Consider the following 7,149-nt stretch of genomic DNA (forward strand, 5'->3'; position numbering starts at 1 on the left):
ATAGAATGTTTTTGAATGCAGTGAAAAAATCTTTCACCAGTGAAATGATGACTCCGGATTCAGAGGATTATAAAAAGAAACGGGATTTGGAGGATTTCTTCAGATGTATCATAGACGAAGGAAAACAATCTTGTTTACATGTTTACATAGTTTTATTTCATTACAAATAATATATTGCGTTTTTATTATTGCACATTCGTTTAGTAAATTGCACATTCTGTTACACATTGCCCATTTCGTTAAATTGCACATTTTGTTAAATTAACAACATAATTGTGTTCTATCGAATGGATAAAAATATAATTATTAGTGAAGTCTTATTGCACCAGAAATAGTAAAAACTTAATCTTAAGTCCATTGAATTATATTATATTTAAAATACCTTACTAATAAACTTTTAAGACAGTTAGGTATACATAAAAAGCAAAAACTTATTATAAAAGCAGTTATGTCAGGTCACAAACTATATCTGTCATCGACACCAGATATTCTGATGGCTCTGGGATAAATTTTGGTAAAAAGCAAATGAAAAGAATAAGAATACCTACACACTTAGATGTGACCGATGTCTAATAATATACCCGCAGCATATAGAGGTTACATTTGCAACAACTCGAAAATGGATTTGGATGGAATAATAAAATAATATATATATATTATGTTTAGATAATTTATTTCATATTCAACCCATCAAAGACAGATTTAAAAGGGAAAAAATCTTCACCAAAATCCAGATTTAATTTTGTAGTTTACGTGAGTTTACTAAAATTGTTACAACTTTTTTAAAACGTCAAATGTTAAATTTCAGTTTTTCTTTTAAAATAAAATTGTGTAGTCATTGAAATATTTCAAAATATGTGGATAAGTTTATTGTAGGATTTTAAGAAATATCTAAAATTGACAAGTGGTGCCAAATATCCAGCGATTGTCCCGAATCACTTGGTCAACAGCGGCATCAAATTGACATTAATTGTACGTTGATCTGTAAAATATTTTTATAGATCGCTTAATATCGAGTCTTCGCCACTGGTAAAATGTTACCATAATATGGTCAAAACGGATCCCCTACAATCCACGCAAGAAATTTAAATTCCACTTGAGTTATGTTTACTCCTTTAGCTATATAGCTTCTAATATTAGAACATATCAATGATTATTCAATTCTTTGCTCAATAAATTAATTTAGAGCTTATTATTTACAATACATAGAATAATATTGTAATGGCATTCATAATTATTATTTTATAAAAATACAAACATTCCCAATGATACCTTTGTAGTATAAGAATTGTTATTATTGCACAATTTTTTGTGATGCACATTTATTATCATTGTAGAGTTATAGCATCTGTACACATGCATGGATTTACTTGCACCAATAGTGTGTATTTTGAACTATCGCGATAATAACTGTTTAAATGTAAAAGTGCTGACTGTCTCGACAATCTCATTCTTCAAGACTAAGCGAGGCGCGATGTTGTCAAATCGGTTAACCTCAAAATGAGTCTCTGCATGGTGTAGTTCGTTGTTTTTTCCGGCAGGTTCGCCACTATCGTTCTACTGCGCAAGCGCAGATATCGATCAGCCCCAACTGTAATCCATGCATGCAATCTAGCAACTTGCAGGACAATACACGTTTACACGTGCATATTCTTGTTATGGCTGTGATACTACGTACTGTCACCAGTAAAACTATGCACGTGTAAACGGGGTATTATGTTATAAGAGTAAATAATACATACAAAATCCATACATTATTTCAAAATAGTAAATACACGTTACGACCATTATTTTATTAAAAAATAAACTGTTACCTAATTCATTGTATAGATCTACCGGTATATAAGTTGTCCCCTGAGTGAGGGCGCTACTATCATGATATGATTAGGAATAACAATCAGTTTTTTTTTTATACTGTGATAAGATTTGTTTAAAATTTGGCTATTGGATGATTTATGTTGGTATTTCTATGCTTAGTAACTAAGGTGAATTATTAATGAAACTACTAATTATTCCATTTTTTAAATATAAATTGCATAGATTTAAAAAATAATGTAGATAGACAACTTGTTATTTTTATATAATTCAGTATTACCAGTGAAAATAGGTAGGTAGGTAAATAATAATATTATAACATTCACACATTCAATAATATAAAATTGGCTAAAATATTGCACTGAAAAGGAATCGAATACAAAAAAATAGTTAAATTTAATTAAGCATTAAACATAATAATATAGAGATAGGTATTTTACTTTTTATTTAATTAAGTAAAATATCACAAAAGTAAAACTTTCCTAAAGAATAAATGACATAATTTACAAAACAGTTACCCACAACCTTTTCCCGTTGGCATAAATGCATACCTTTGCCGTATTATCATATTATTTTACAAAAATATTAATGTATAAATAGGTAGTTATATTATATCTTACGTGAGTAGCTTTATAATAAAATGTAAAGACCATTGTATTTTATCGATACCTATTGAAAATAATCATACACAACTGAGTAGGGCCATAAGATTGTTAGATATCTAGACTACAACAGAAAAATTATCTTAGGTTTGCTGTTAACTATAAGGTTGAAAATGAAGAATTCTAGGTACGTTACTAACAGGTCTAGACTATCAGTAAATTTTCTAAAAATATAATTGCATCATTATGATACCAAATCATTTCTCATTTTGCAAATCAACATTAGATCAAATAAAATATTTTAATTCATACCTATCAATCGTAAAATAGTATTATTTTAAAACTACTTTCAATAATTTTAAAATTTGATTAATGACAGAATGATATCTGATGACATAAAATACGGCTATATTCTCAATTTTTTAACAAAAATGTTTATAATAATACTAGCTGTCCAGTACTGCTCCTTATAGAAACAAATTTGGTGTGGTATGAGACTTGCTATTTCTTTCATTCGTTCATTTGTTTTTTAAATCCGTTAGAATTTGGCATCTTTTTTTATGTCAACCAACATCACAGAAAAATAATTACAATAAGAATATATTGTGATGGTCCCAATAACAAATGAACACATTAAATACAGTTATAAATAATATATTGGAGAGAGCTATTAAAATATGATTAAAAGAGTAAAACACACAAGTAGTAATCCTGAGAGAATGAAAAATAGAAAAATACTGAAAAACATAAAAAAAGTATGTACTTAATATAAAGAGAAACAGGAGATAAATGTTACTTACTAACATATTAACTTAAAATATTTGAAAATAAAATACCTCTATCTATATTGTGATAATATTATGACATAAAAATATTTTATCTGCTCATTAAAAATGTTGATTTTTCAGACTCCTGTCACCCCAAATTCTTCATCTCTGACCTTTATAACTACTGTCCTTAACCAGTTCTATGCCTTGCATGAGGCCATGATCGACAGACCGCACATACAAATTTCACGAGTTACCTCATTCGACTTAAAACTCAAATTACTAGCCCAAATTACTAGCCACTGTTGATTTATTTGCATTATCTAAAAAATTAAACACACTGTGACATCTGTTTGAATAATTATGAAATACTAAGCCACAAATTATCGATAGTACAGCGATTTTAATAAGACCTTTGCTCTACATTTAATGTGTGTCGTTAATAATCTGCGGCCTGTCAGATACTGCCATGGTAATATCGTGAGGTATAGAAAAGGTTAATGTCCGTTTGACAGTACTGCGGAAACAGCGGGTGAATCTCATCACTGAACGGATACTGTTTTGATATTGAGATGGTTTGATACGCATTCAAAGATTACGTGTTAAATTCAGGCCAATTACTAAATTAATACATATTAACAAAATTATAGTTGTAGAGGTATAAATAGTGTTTTGCTCTTCTCATGATATCTTGTTACACATTTTACCTGTAAATGATTGTTGATGAGACAAAAGCGCAGCTTTTTGACAAACTTACAAATAATACAAAATGGCTGTATTATAAGAAGATTCTATCCTTTCAATATATAATACTTCACATTACGTGTTAAGGCTGTGACACACTGGCCGCAAAACGCGATCGATATCGACCAGAAAAATAGAGAATTTTATAAAATAATATATCGACAGCAGTCGTCAATAACGATTTTAATCCGTGGCTAGTGTGTGTCGACCTTTAGAGATATTTTTGTTAAAAAATATATACATGGTATTAAAGTTTTGAAATTTAATAATAATTAAACATGGTATCTGGTTAAGTAAATTACAACGTTTTCCAAACTGTGGGGCTTCAACAGAAAGTTGTTAAACAATAACATTATTAATTATTAATAATTTCTTTATTTTTGACAATAAAGAATTTCTGAAAAGAAAACGAGAAAAATGTTAAAAATAAAATGATACTATTTGCACAAATAATCTGCACCACAAGGAATTTAAGAATTAATTGGAAGTAATTGGATTTGGCGGCACTCTGATCATTACTAATGTAGAAAGACTCTGATGGAAGCCAAGAGCTGCCGAAGATTTTGAATAAATAAAATTGGTGACTTGTATAAAAACTAGAAAATATAGATTGACCACTAGGTCAATAAATGATGTCCGTCAAAACCTGGTGGAAAGACATATTGAATAGAATGTGATGTAAATATAAACATAAAAATACTCTGACAATAATTGTTAAATTAACATGGGAGTTCAATAAGTTTGGAAAACGCTGTAGTAAGGGTGTGTATATTATATCACATGATGTTATAATTTGTCGATAATATTCGTGATGGAGTTCTATAGAAAGGTACCAACCCATAAAATCTCGGACTCTGGGACAATCAGCCAGTATTCCACACAAAATTAGCATTATTGTAGACGGTTTCATTAGAATATGTGACATATTAATTTATGCCATTATTGTATTACAATAAAATATATTATATTATGTGTAATCGCTTTGTGACAGCTTTTTCTCAGACGCAGATGGTTTAGACAGGTCATTAAAAATTCCAGTATTTTATCTATTATTCTGTGTTTCATATAAAGGATTCATTATACATTTTAATATAGGTAGGAAATTGTAGTACTATATCGTCGCTATAGGATTGGTTTCCCGAATATCCGTTTTTGTCGAAATCGACCTCTTAATGCAGAATGTTTTTTTGTATCTAATTGGACGAGAAACATCCCTTTCTTTAAATTACTTTGTAATGGTAATGAATACATCATTCATATGCTGTAAAAATAACAATTTAAATATCTCCATGTATTTAAATATTGGATTATGAAATTTGTTTTTCGTCTCCTGAACATTTGGTCTATTCGGGAAACCAATCCTATAGCGAAGATATGGCTCTATTGTCCTGTCTTACTGGTCAGCTTCAATTATCAGTTTCAAACTGGTTTTACAATGATTGTAAGGTCCTTGTTTATTTCTCAAAAAACAAGCATTCACCTGCTCATCTTTAGATCTGTGGGATGGTACGTTTCTGAATAACTCCACTCAATAATTTATAATAGGTACGATGAAATTCTACTTTCACTGAAATTTAATGTACATAGTGTACACTAATTTCACACAATGTTGTTACATATTATTGTAAAGTTTTAAACCAACGACCAAATAAAATAAGAGAATAATAAATTAAGTATTGCAAAGAGATGTAATGTCACACTCGACCGGTCTGAGAGCAGTTACGACTGATTAATCTGCAGACGGGCTAACTCCATTTGGGAAAATTGTTCAGGTAGGAGAAAAAACATAATAATTTAACTATCGAGCGGAATGTAACAATTCCAAAAATACACTTGGAAACAAGGCCTGAACAAAAACGATGCATAATTGCGAGTGAGAAAGTATTCGGCACCCTTATAATCTTTGCAACACGCGCTAGAGTAAGATAAAAGGTTTACAGATGTGGGAGATGGTTTGCTATGGTGTAGCCGCCAAATCTTACCTTATTGCTTAACTAAGCGTCGATAACTGTGTTGCTAAAATTGCTATTTTTTGTGTTAAACATAAAGTCAGTGGTAAATTATTTTAGTTAATTAAGTAGAAAAGATGGTACTGTGTGGTAGCCATACTGATAAGCAAGAAGATGGTATTACGTTTCATAGGTAAGTTGATACATGTTCGTGATAATTTATTTGTATATTATTATATATTTTAATATCAAGTGACCGTGTTTCTTTAAAATAACTTAAATTATGGATATTTTTACCTAATGGTTGCATTTTGACCGCTTAAAAATACTATATAACGTAAAAAAATAGAAAAATATATTTTAATTCTGAGCGTCTAGTGCGAGCACTAGCGAAATGGTCTATGGTCTCGAACATTTGAATACGAATGCGTTCACTCGCCCACAAACCAAACGCACGGCACGCAGCTTCATTTAGCAATGCAATGGGTGGCGTCTAGATGTATCTTTAGTCTAAGCTTGGAAATTATTTTTTTTACAAATAAACTGCACTATGGATTAATACACTATTATTCAAGCTTCCTTTTTATATATAAAGAGCGGAATTGTTCCATTTATGATATTAGAAAATTGGCACCTGCAGTTGGGTGTTTTGTGTGAAGAATGATAACGCATTTATTTATAGTTGTAGTAGTTTAAAATTTGTGTGAGCACAGAAAACATACTTTATAACAAAATGCCATTAAAATCTCATTTTTGGTCAAAAGTGCAGTTGGCTAGTTTGCAGATTAAGGGGTCGAGTAGTGTCAAATGGTTAGTTTAATAGTGTCAATCTCTATTTCAAAAATTGTTATTTTATGACAGTTAAGATAGACATAGTTATGTTTAACTTGTTTATGACAGTTGACTCTGGTTATGAAGGTTATCTGATTTTAAAATAAGCAGCTTTAAACAATAAAAAACTGTTATCTTATCAGATTTTTGGATCGTCACCATGTGTTTCTTTTCTTTTTTTTTCAGCATTATTGGAATCGTTGTATACGCCGTTCTAGAAATAATTTTCTCACATCTTTTGAGAGTGGCCTGTGTAACAAGTTCAAAACATCGAGGAAAGAACGAGAACAAACACACCGTAACAACCAAAAAATCTAATATGACAACCATTGGCGGCTTTAAGCCTGAAAACGGAGTAGGTCAATTTTGAATATATTATTTTAATTTGCCTTTCGTTGTATACTTAAAAGACGTATTGCAAATTAGCTTTTTATACATTAT

The sequence above is a fragment of the Rhyacophila brunnea genome, unplaced genomic scaffold, assembly GCF_057557595.1.
Source record: "Rhyacophila brunnea isolate RB1 unplaced genomic scaffold, BYU_Rbru_1.0 scaffold_23, whole genome shotgun sequence".
In the NCBI taxonomy this organism is placed as follows: Eukaryota; Metazoa; Arthropoda; class Insecta; order Trichoptera; family Rhyacophilidae; genus Rhyacophila; species Rhyacophila brunnea.